A 12985-nucleotide genomic window follows, 5' to 3' on the forward strand; every position below is an offset into this window, starting at 1 on the left:
ATAAAGGCTCTGACTGGGGGGAAACAGGGACTATGAGACCCACAGAACATCTAGTCCAGTGTTGAGGTATCAAGTAAACTTTCTGACAGTTACGGCCTCTATGATTACATTTTAAGAATCAGTAAGAATTACCCTGGTTAACACTATTCCAGGCAGAAGAAGCAACATGTGTAAGGAGACAGGAGATCACTCTGTATTCTGGAAACGCTATGAAACTGTTATGATGAACTACCCACCAGATTCTCAAGATAATCTGATCTCAAGAGAATACATTAAATCACCCATGGAGACTTTGTAAAATGAGAATAAACAATAACTTGTCCAACTTCTCCAATGCCCAGCAATCGCTTTCCTTTCAATATTTGCATTATTTTGTCACTACACCAGTCACTTGGGATTAAACAGGAACTACATTTTTGTATCCCCAGTCAGTGCCCTGTACATCATACTCCAGTTATTAGCTGAGAATGAATCCGAAGCCTCAAATATCTGCTACAACCTTGCAACCTATTCTTTCTTCTTCCACTGCTCAAGGAGCAACTAAAATGCCACCTCCTCCAAGAGTCTTTCTTTCATCAGAAGAGCCACAGCGATTAGCATCTGACTCATTTGTTTAAAGTGAAGTCACCAACTAGTCAATGATGAGTGCTTTTCTTTATGTGTGAAAGCCAGGCAGTCCAGGGGTGGAACTGATGATACAAAGCTGGGTCAGTAGTATTTGTGGCAGAGGGTGGAGGCAGAGAGGCAGTAAGGGAGGGGAGTGAGAGGCAGGGGAGGAGGTGGTAGGAACAGTCCCGGTGCTGTGTGATTATCAGGCTGGTGATGAAAAACACAGCCCATTACCAGAACTAAGAAGTTATGCTCAAATATCAGCCCTGCCTGTTTTGTTCCCAGGCTGGAGAACAGTCAGGAAAGAGAACAATAGTCTGACAAAAGAATCTAAGGTATGTTACATAAAAACAGTGGTATGTATCAAGCCTGGTGGTAAAATGAAAACAGAGCTGTCATTAGCATTTCTAGTAGCTAGGAAGGTCAGAAGCAGGACAGAACCTGGTATGAAGAGGGAAAATGCTCAATATACTTATATGCAATATTACACTGTAAATAGCAAATGTGTATAGGAACTCCCCTTTTCATCCAGGCCCAAACACATTCAGAAATTTGATTCCTTAAGTGAACACAAAGGGTTAAATAATATGCAGCCTGAAAATCTTCCATCTCTTAGAAGACCAAATGAGAAAACAAAGGTAGTACTATACATTAACTTACTCTTTAGATTAGTAAACTAATGCCCAGAGAGTAATTAACTTGTTTAAGGTCACAAATCTAGAAAATGGTAGAACTCAGCTTTGAACCCAGACATTCTGACTCCAGAGCCCATGGCCTTAAATACCAAGCAATATTGCTTCCTTACATGCCAACCTGCAATATATAAAATAAGGGAAAACTATGTGATTAAAGTAATACAGCTTACTACATATGAGAAAATAACTGTATGGTTTACTTTCTTACATATGTTAAAAATACCAACTATATTTTCATCTTTCTCAAAATAAATATATAAATTATAAAACTGGCATCATAATTTTTTCTATTCAAGATCCTTTCAAAATATCCAAACTTCATTTAAGAACTAAGCTTAGAAACCAAAATCAATGGTACATTCTTGTATGTCATGTTCTAAAAGTTAATGAAATAAATAAAACTTTAAAAATTAAACATTCGTCTATGGAACAATAACCTTAGTATATTCATTAGTAATGCTCAATAAAAATGTAAGGTCTTCGTGAGCTATACGATCCTCTATGTGAAGTATCTAAGGACTATAATGCAAGTAGAAAAGGGTACAAGGTGTAAAGTAACAGCCCACCAGAAAATACAAAAAGTTGAACTGATTCAAGATTAATGATCATGTCATGTATACTTACCTGGCTTTAGTAGTGACTTTTACTATATATTTAGAAATGAATATATATATTTACAAGAAGCAAACTTAAAAAAAATATCACTTTGTCAAAATTCAAGCTTCAAGAATAGTGACAAAATGCATTTTAATTTCTACAGACAAACTGGTCATGGAAAGAAAATGATACAATTATAGTCTTACAAATTAAAAGCAAGACAAATTCATTTTGGCTTTGAAAGTATTGCAGAATTCACCTCAATTCTACTTCCCATTTTGTTAGAGAAGAACATTTTCTATGTAAGGTTTATGACACAAACACTAGGATACACATAAAAATTAATTTATGGGAGATACTTATTAAGCCTACATATTTTCAATACTAAGTTATTTGTGTGATACTCTTCTCTAAATTAAATTTATTTGTATCAAAACATGAATAATAAAATAAATTATACAAAACTATTTTATCTATTTTAAATGTAAAATTAAACAAACGTTCCTATGCTATTTATAATTCTTTAAAAAAGAAAGATTCAAAAGAAACAACTTACAATTTGCATTATAAGGTCTGTGTTGCTGAATTGTCCTACCAGGCATGAAACACTAGTCCTCTAACTACATGTCATGGAGGCTCTAATAATTCATTTAATAGATGCAATTTTATCTCTTGAACAAAACTTAAATTTAAAAGAAATACTTGCTTTCTATTTAATCAGCCTTAAATACCTTTTCTGGTATTCTAGTCAGAAAAATTTCACAACTATGTTGCTCTGGTTTGAACATAAAATAGAGAATTTACTAGTATTTTCAAGAAACAATGTAGGAAGATAAAAGATTGACTTGCTATGTCTGAATTTCCTTTTGCAACATCCCAGCTACTCCCATAAATAAAATCTTACTTAAAATTTTGTTATGATGTAAAACTGGAAAGAAGACAGAAAAATCAAGAAAGGGATATGATTAATACATGACTATTAACTCTAGATTTTATTTTAAAAATCAGATAGCAAAAGACAAAAACCATTTACTAAGTAATATAACTCACTACTGGGTAACTTAAAGGGACAACAGAGGGGACGTCACAAATGGCAACAATATGAGACATTGCTTAAGATCTTAGAAATAAAACTGCCCTCTAAGAGAAACTTATGTGACAGCTTGACAGAACAGATGCTACCCAACTAGTTTCAAATGTCAAGCCATCAATAGATTGAAATGTATTTCCTGTAAGTACCATGTAATAAATAGAAATGTCATTCAATAACAAATGAAAAATCCTAAATCGATCTTGAAAAAAACCAAAAACCCAAACATTTATTAAGCATGGAAATCCAAATACATAATATTTAAACCATATGCTTAATGTTTAGACTTGATAGTGTACTTAATATACACATAATATACTTATATTTAAACAAAATACTTAATATAAAATGGACTGTGAAACATTCTCTAGGAGAGATTTTTCTTCAAGAATAGTCTTGATTAATGCTTCAAAATGACAATTTCAATGAAGTTTATACTAAGACAAACTTACATTCCTGGCAAATCTCCCTGTAGTGAAGCATAGTCATTCTTTTGAATAAAATTTATGGTCAACTGCCTCAAAATTTTTCATTGTCTATTCAATGCCTGAATTCCTCTAAATTTATCTGAATGATAAACCATACAGGTATAATATATGAGGCCACTTCTTCCTTCCTTTAGTTTTTCAATGATTCTTTGCTCTTCCTTTTATGTAAGATCTTCATTGCTGAGCCATGGTAAGACTTTGACAATTCAATACCAACAATCTCTCTTAAGGAGATATCACTGCCCTCCTGTATTTTAATATTATGTTAACTAGTTCTCTTCTGCATAAAATTTCTTGGTTTTATATATTTTGTCAAGCTTCACTGAGATAGAAGTAACAACTGAATACTGTATTTAAGGTACGACTTGATTTGGCACACGTGTAGACTGTGAAAAATCACAACAATCAAGCTAATGAATATATCCATCACCTCACACAGTTATCATCCCTGTTTCTCTTTTTTGTGGTGAGAACAGTAAGATCTATCCTCCTATCAACTGTCAAGTATGTGTCTTGCCAATGGGTTTCAGCCCTAGGCAAGTTCACCATGAATTCAGTGTGACCAAAGAAATGACAGTAAAATGTTCTTGGGCTGAAAGGGTTATACCCAACGTCATTCCCAAGGTGGCAGGTCAATCACTAAAATCCCATCCACTCAGAGTGAGTCTGCACGCAGCAAGACGGTCTCTGGTCTCTGCCTCTGGGCCTCTCTAACCCCCAGCCTTCTCAGTCTCTGTCCTCGGAGCTGCCACCACTCCAGTCTCTGCCATGCTCTCCTGCAGCCTTGCAGCTCTGCCACCGTGTTTCCCAGAGCACTGGGCAGGGCTCTTTATATAGAGTCAATATCGATCTACTGCCCACACGCCGTGTAGTGAGCTAGCCAACCAGGGCCAGGTGAGAATCCTGGCCAAGGGAACCATCATTTTATCCACAGTATGAAATACAGTATTGTTAATTTTAGTTGCGCATTGGATCTCCAGAACCGATTCATTTTATAAAACTGAGACTTTGTACCCACTGCCCAACACTTTCCCATTTCTCCCTTCCCCCAGAGCCTGGCAACCACCATTCTATTCTTTGCTCTGTGGGTTTTAGATTACATGTAAGAGAGATCATGCAGTATTTCTTTTTCAGCTTCTGGCTTATTTCACTTAGTATAAGATCCTCAAGGTTTACCCACACTGTTGTAAATGGCAGGATTTCTTTCTTTGTTAAGGCTGAACAATATTCCATTGCATATGTTCACCACATTTTATTTATCCATTCATCTGCCAATGGACATTTAGATTATTTTCATATCTTGGCTATTGTAAGTAAGGCTGAGATGAACAAGGAAGTGCAGGCATCTCTTAGAAATTCTGGTTTCGTTTCCTTTGACTATATACACAAGTGGGATTGCTGGATCATAATGTAGTTCTATTTTTCATTTTTTGAGGAACCTTCACACTGTTTTCCATAATGGCTGTACTAATTTACATTCCCACTAACAGTGTACAAGGGTCCCTTTTCTCCAGACCTTCCCCAACACTTATCTTTTGTCTTTCTGATAATAGCCATTCTAACAGCTATGAAGTAATACCTCCATTTCATTTGCATATTCCAGATGATTAGTAAAGTTGAGCATCTTTTCATATACTTGTTGGCCATTTGCATATTTTCTTTTGAGAAACATATATTGGATCCTTTCTCCATTGTCGAAGCAGATTTGGGGTTTTGTTTTGTTTTTGCTATTGAGTTGTATGCATTCTTTACATGTTTTAGATATTAACGCCTTATCACATATGTGGTTTGCAGATATTTTCTCCCACTGTAAATGTGGCCTTTTTACTGACTGCTTCCTTTGTTGCACAGAGGCTTTTTAGTTTTTGATGTAATCCCACATCTGTTTTTGCTTTTGTTGCAAACCAATGTCACGCTTTCCCCTATGTTTTCTTCTAGTATTTTTATGGTTTCATGTATTACATTTAATTCTTTATTCCATTTTGAGTTGACTTTTGTATATGGTGTGAGATAAGGACCCAAGTTCATTCTACTGCATGTGGATATCCAGTTTTTCCAATACCATTCCTGAAGAATTTTAGGAATTCCTTTCCCTATTGTGTGTTCTTGGCACCCTTATTGAAACAGTTGACTGTAGATGGATGGTTTTATTTTCGGGCTCTCTGTTTTTTCCATTTTTGGTCTATGTCTTTTTAAAAATACCAGTACCATACTGTTTTTATTATGTAGCTTTGAAATTTCATTTGAAAGTAGGAAGTATGATGTTGCTAGCTTTGGTCTTCTAGCTCAAAATTTCTTTGGCTATTTGGAGTCTTGTGGTTCCATACAAATTTTAGGATATTTTGTGATAGGTATTGCACTGAATCTGTAGGTCACTTTGGGTAGATATTTTAACAACATTAATTCTTCTGATCCATGAACATGGAATGTCTTTTCATTTATCTGTGTCTTAGTTTCCTTCATCAATGTTCTATTTTCAGTGTACAAGTCTTTCATCTCTTTGGCTAAATTTATTCCTAAATATTGTGTTCTTTTTGTTGCTATTGTGAATAGGACTGTTAATTTCCTTTTTGATAGTTCGTTGTGCATAGAAACACAACTGATTTTTGTACATTGATTTTGTATACTGCAATTTTACTGAATGCATTTATTAGTTCTAACAGCTTTTGTTAGGTCTTTAGGATTCTCTATAAAAATGATCAAGATACATGTCATCTGCAAACAGAGATAATATTACTTTTTCCCTTCCAATCGAATGCATTTTATTTCTCTCTCTTGTCTAATTGCTCTGGCTAGGGCTTCCAGTGCTATGTTGAAAAGAAGCAGTGAGATTAGGAATTCTTTCCTTGTACCCTGTGCCAGATCTTTTCTTACCAGAAAAGATTTCCGTTTTCCCCATTGATTTTTATGTTAGCTGTGGTCTTTTCATATCTAGCATTTATATATTGAGATACATTCCTTCTATACCTATTTTGTTGACAGTTTTAATCATGAATGGGTTTGACTTTGTTAAATGCTTTTCCTCTATTGAGATAATCATGTGGTTTTTTTACCTCTATTTTGTTAATGTGTTGTAGTATGTTGATTGGTGTGAGTATGTTAAACCATCCTTGCACCCCAGGAATAAATCCCAATTGGTGATGGTGCAGGATCCGTCTGGTATGCTGTTGAGCTCAGTCTGCTGTTATTTAATTGAGGGTTTTTTTTTTTGCATCTACATTGTTCAGAGACATTGGCCTATAGTTATTTTTTTTTCTTTAAGTGTCTTTGCTTTGGTATCAGGGGACTGCTGATCTCATCAAATGAGTTTGAACGTGTTACCTCTTCTATTTTTTTGAAGAATTTAAGAAGGATTAGCATTAATTCTTTGAATTTTTGATAGAATTCACCAATGGCATCTGGTCTTGGGTTTTTCTTTGTTGGAAGATTTTTTATTATTGCATCAAACTTCTTATTTGTTATTGGTCTGTTCAGGTTTTCCATTTCTTCTTGATTCAGTTTTAGTAGGTTGTATGTTTCTAGGAATTTTTCAATTTTTCTAGATTATACAGTTTGTTGATATATATTTACAACAGTCTGAGGTTCTGTTGTAATGTCTCCTTTTTCATTTCTGATTCTATTTATTTGAGTCTTCTCTCTTTTTTCTTAGTCTAGCTAAGGATTTGTCAATTTATCTTTTCAAAAAAAATTGTTAGCTTTATTGTGTCTACTCTACTGCTTTTCTATTTCTGCTCTAATCTTAATTATTTCATTCATTCTGCTAACTTTGGGCTTAGATTTTCTTCTAGTTCTTTGAGGTATAAAGTTATTTATCTTTCTTCTTAATGCTGGTATTTACCACAATAACCTTCCCTCTTCTTTTCATGATAATCTTCCCTACTTCTTTTGCTGTATCCCATAAATTTCAGTATGCTGTTTTTATTTTCCTTTGTCTCTATACTTTCAAAATTTCCTTTTAATTTCCTATTTGTCCCAAAAGTTGTTCAAGAGTGTTAGCTTCCAACGTTTGTGAATTTTCTCATTTTTCTTGCTATTATTGATTTCTAGTTTCATTGCATTATGATCAGAAAAGATATTTAAAATGTCAATCTCCTTAAATTTGTTAAGACTTGTTTTGTGACCTAGCATATGATATATCTTGAAAAATGTTCTGTATTTGAAAAGATTATGAATTATTCTGCTGTTGACTGTAATCTTTTGTATATGTCTGTTAGGTCCATTTGATCCAAAGCAGGGTTCAAGTCAACTGTTCACTGATTTTCTGTCTGAATGTTCTACCCATTATTGTTAAGTAGGCATTCAAATTCCCCACTACTATTGTTTTGCTATCAATTTCTGACTTCAGATCTGTCAATATTTACCTTATTTAGATGCTTTGATTTTGAGTGCATATATATTTATAATGAGTATTGCTTTCTGCTGAATTAGCCTTTTTATTATTATAAAAGGCTTGGTTTTATATTTAACCTGCTTTGTCTAAGTATGGCCATTCCTGCTTCCTTTTAGTTATCATTTGTATGAAATATATTTCTCCATCTTCTCATCTTCAGCCTATCTGTGTCTTTAAAGTGAGTACCTTGTTGATAGCATAGTGCTAGATCTTATTTTTTTATCCACTTAGCAACTTTATTGGTGATTTTAATCTATTTACACTAAGAGTAATTATTGACAGGTGAAGACAGTGTAGCCATTTTGTTCATTGTTTTGTCTGTTGTGCAAATATTTTGTCCCTCTCTTCCTCTCTTGCTAGGTGCCTTTGTTGACTGTTAATTTTTTAAATAACAGTTTGCTTGGATTTTTTTCTCTTTATCTTTTGTGTATCTATTACAGGTTTTATCTTTGTAGTTAGCCTGAGGCTTGCTTATAATCATCTAAGTTAATAACAACTTAACTTCAATTACATACAAAACTCTACAATTTTACTCCCCCACCCCACCCTGGTTGTGCTCTTGTACTGGGTTTCAATTTGAAGAACTCCCTTACGTATTTCTTGTATAGTAGATCTAGTGGTGATAAACTCCTTCAGTTTTTGTTTATCTGGAAAGACTTTATCTCCCCTTCATTTTAAAATAACTTTTTCAGGTATTATATTCTTGGTTGCAAGTTTTCTTTCAGCTCTTTGCATATATCATATCATTCCCTCTTGGCCTGCCAAGTTTCTGCTGAGGAACCTGCTGATGGTTTTACAGGTCTTCCTCTGTAGTGGTTAAGTCACTTTTCTCCTGTTGCTTTCAAAATTCTTCCCCCTTGACCTTTGACAATTTGATTACAATGTATCTCAGTGTAGTCTTCTTGGGTTGATACTGTTTGGGAACATTTAGCCTCATGAGTCTGGTCTATTTCCTCCAAAGATTTACAAAATATTCAGTCATTATTTCTTTAAATAAGCTTTCCAGCCCATCTGCTTCTTCCTATGTAAATTCTATAATGCGTGTATTGTTACCTTGATAGTGTCCCATAAATTCCATTGGCTTTCTTCATTATTATGATTTTTTTTCCCTCTCTGAATGGACAATTTCAAATACTGCTGGGTCCTCCTGCTCTCCTCCCCAGTGGGAGTAATTTGTGGCAGTGGGTACCTCTTCCGGCCCCGGGACATGCACATGAGAGCAGTGGTAGTACCAGTACCCAGATCCTGGGCGTTGCAGGCACATGCACAGGAACACCAGCGCTGAGGCGCAGGCACATACATGCAGATCCACTGAAGCAGCAGTGTCTGGGTGCGTGGGAAGTGGCTGTGGAGCCAAGGTCTGGGGCATGAACACAGCGGTGCAAGAATAGGGAGAGGGGAGGTGGTGATGGCTTCAACCTGGGAGAGGGCTGAGCAAAAAGGGGGCTCCAGCTCTTACGTGGAGGTGCTGCAGTAACTCTGTTTTTCGGGTCAGGGGGACTCAGTGGGACGGACTCCAGGCAGCTCTGTCAGCTGGGGTTGGTTAGTGTTGACAAAGACTGTCAAGGTTCTTTGCGGCAAAAGCTGAGGGTCTGTCCACAGCAGTGATGAGGGCTACTGGGATCCACGACTGCAGTGGCAAAAGCTACCGGAATCTTTCTGCTCTTCTTTCCTGCCCTGAGGGCAGGGGGTCATGGTCAAAGGGATCACCCTCTTTGCGCCAAGCTGTGCTGGACTAGAGGACGGGGTGATACAGGTGAAATGATTCCCATACTTTCCTATGTGACACTTCTGTTTTTGTGCTCCGCTGGATTCATGCAGCTTCCTCATTGTTCTCTGGAGCTGTCCTACAGCTCTTTTCACCAGTAGCTGTTTAATTGTTTTTGTAGGGGGAACAGATATTAGGATCTCCTAGTCTGTCATCTTGCTGATATCACTCTAGCTACTTCTCTTGCTGCAGTGATTAAAACATCCTTTGCTCATCCTAAAAACATCTTCCTTTGCCCTCAACTTAATCCATTTTGAGGAGAGACAGTCTTTGATGAAAATACTGCACAGTTAAAGCATACAGATTTCCTGTATCAGAATACATATATATGCAATTAAAAGTCCATCTATTTTAACAGCATATCATGTTTCTCATTATCACTAAACAGATCCAGCACAGTTTAGTGGCGATAAGAGTTCAACATCATATTGTGCCTCTATTTCCATACAGCAATTTGAAATTCGAGAGCTTTGCTTTCATTCCCAATGCATACTGATTTTAAAAATGTAACATTCCATTTGCAAAGTGATTCATTTCTACCATTTTGTTGATAATTAATATGTGTGTATGTGTGTGTGTGTGTTGTGCGTGTGTGTACAATCTCAGACATAATAAAAGATAAAAATATTTGAAACTTTAAAGAAAAATTACTCTAAAAGCATTGCAAAAGAGCTCTAATACATTCCCTTTAGCTTCAGATGCAGACAGAGTCACTGAGCAGCCAATGAACAAGCACGGCAGCGCTGGCGCAGAATCAGCAGGGAGCAGTTTGCGTCTCAGCCCTAAGGGGTTGTAAATACAAAGTTTAAATCCTTCAAGTAGGGACTAATTTCAATTTAAAATGTTCTATAAAATAAGGAGAAGTGGTGTAAGTTAACAAAAATACCCATAACAAAATCAGTATGAATCACACCACTGAAGAAAGAATCTGTCAATCAGTAAGAGAAAAATAAACAATGGGATGATGAAATCGAGAGAAATAAAATTTGGTGATGTACCATGGCACATCTTTCAGTAGTGCCCACAGTAGTTGGATTTAGGAAAAGTCATTTAAATTACATAACTTAAATAATGAGACTTTTTTACATTTTACTGATAAAAATAAAACAAGAACATTTGCTGAAATTTATAAAATGAAATATAAAACTTGCAAAAACTTCATGTTTTTAGGCACTGTCTCTGTTTACCCATACGTGATAGATGTTCTCTTTTCTAAAGTGGAAAAATCTGAGAAGTACTACCTATACATTAATTTATTCCGGAAACACTAAGCAATAGTAATGAAGCTGGAACAAGACGAATATGGCCTCTGAACTCAAGAGACTTAATAAAGTACTACAGGGACACCTAAACTTGACTTGAAAATTAAGACTTCCTGGAGGAAGTGACTTATAAACTGAAATAGGAACATTCCAGAATAAGAAAAAAGAAGGGGCAAAAAGAAGAGTATTTATAGTAAAAGGGCTCAAAGTCAAGAGATAATGACCTACTAAGGGAACATGATAAAAGGTGTAAAGTGGCAAGAGATAGAGCTGGATGGCAAGCAAAGGCACAATCATGAAAGACCTTGAAAAAAAATGTTAAGGAGTTTGGGCTTTATCAGGAAGGAATTGGGGACTCAAAAAAGTATTTGAAGCATGGAAGTGAAAAGATCGTTCTGGTGTATAAATAAGGATGGGAATGGATGAGGATCAGTAAGGGACAGTTTATAAAGTAACTGCAATAATCTAAGCAAGAAATGATGATAGACTAACAAGCTAGATGACGCTACAGAACAGAAAAACTTTTCTTAGAGCCTACTTTTAGGCTGTCTCACATATACAAACTAGTAAATATATAAGCATGTCTTGTTTAAATTTTTAAAATGCTTTTTCTGTACTTGCTGTATCAATGCCTCTATTTCCAATGATAAGGAGGAAACTTAAGATCCATGGCATTATATCACAGTCATCTAACAAATTACTTATTGATTTTATGAACATATTAAAAAGGCAGCAGTCTAGTCACATGCTTTACCAAATGATCTTCCTTTTATAAAGATCATAGTGAGAATCAAGTAAATGACATATAGACTGGGTTAAATGCCAAATACTATTACGTTTTTAAGAACAACTATCAGTTATATGAGACAATAGTGGTACAAATTAACAAAACGCCAACTTCAATTATCCAGAAAAACTTGTGATGCCAGGAGCAATTTTTATGTGTCAGTGAAATATATCAAGATAACTTATCAATTCCTTTTCTGTGAAAGAATGTTATGTAGAGAAAGAAAACATATCTAGCTTTCTTAAACAAATCTCACAATTTTCTCTAAAATGAAATTTTAGTTTAATGAACAAACTTACCAACAGAATCTAGATTCTAGATGAAGATGTGAAAGCATAAGAAGTTACTAGGTTTCATGGTAGGCCATATCACCTAAGACATCTCTCAGGTGCACCCCGGTATTAAGAGCCAGTTTTGCTTCCTTTGCCTTCTGCCAACCTCTCTCGTTTACTACATTTGCCTTTACTGGTGACTAGGCCTTAATGGTTAAAGACTCCTTTTCTGTTCAAGCTGCTTGCCCCTTAACTGAATATTCTTTTTTTTGGCCCAACAAATTGAAGTCATGGAACAGCATATAGTTTTGTATGTCACAAAGACAGATAGAAAATAGAATGAATATCTACAGAAGTATGGAAAACTACATCTAAAACTCAGTAAATTGTAATTAGCTTAAAGAGAATCACTCTATAAAACTGTTACTTAATACCTTCAAACTGAAGGAAGAACTGAGAATATGTTCATTAATTTTATACAAGGTCTTTGGAACATTAGGTTGGGCATGGTTGCTACTTCACTGGAAGAAAGATAAATGAGGGTGCTCAATACATTAAAGAAATAATACATCAAAACAAAATGACGTTCAAGATGGATAACTTCAATTACTATCCCACCAGGGGCCAAACACTGAAAAAGGTTAATGAAAATGTTGTCTCAGTAAAATGTGTTAAGAAGAAATTAAAAATAAATAATGGTATAATACAGGCCAAATAGAAATCACTGGTGTAAAGTTTCTAACAGGTGAAAACTAAGCCTTCCATTATGCTATTAGATTCTTATTAAAGCAGTATGGTCTCCAGTTTCAAAATAAAACTAAGAACACTGAAAGGTTCAGAGAGAAACATATTCATTAAACGTATGTTAAAAAGCCTAATTCCAAAGGTGAAATTACTTTATACTGTAGAAAAAAAGGCAAAACAGTGTTTACCTGAGGTCTTAGTAAATACAGATAAGCTAGACCACAAAATGCAGAACTGTAAGATCAGAAAATACAGAAAATGACCTGTAATGACAGCTGAATAC

The 12985-nt window shown here is 35.2% G+C and overlaps 1 protein-coding gene across 2 annotated transcripts in view; it reads right to left on the reverse strand.

The window, feature by feature from the left end:
- Positions 1 to 12985, reverse strand: part of SYT14 (synaptotagmin 14) — a 174788-nt gene that overhangs the window by 120262 nt on the left and 41541 nt on the right. The window lies entirely within an intron of this gene.

The sequence above is a fragment of the Manis pentadactyla genome, chromosome 9, assembly GCF_030020395.1.
Source record: "Manis pentadactyla isolate mManPen7 chromosome 9, mManPen7.hap1, whole genome shotgun sequence".
In the NCBI taxonomy this organism is placed as follows: Eukaryota; Metazoa; Chordata; class Mammalia; order Pholidota; family Manidae; genus Manis; species Manis pentadactyla.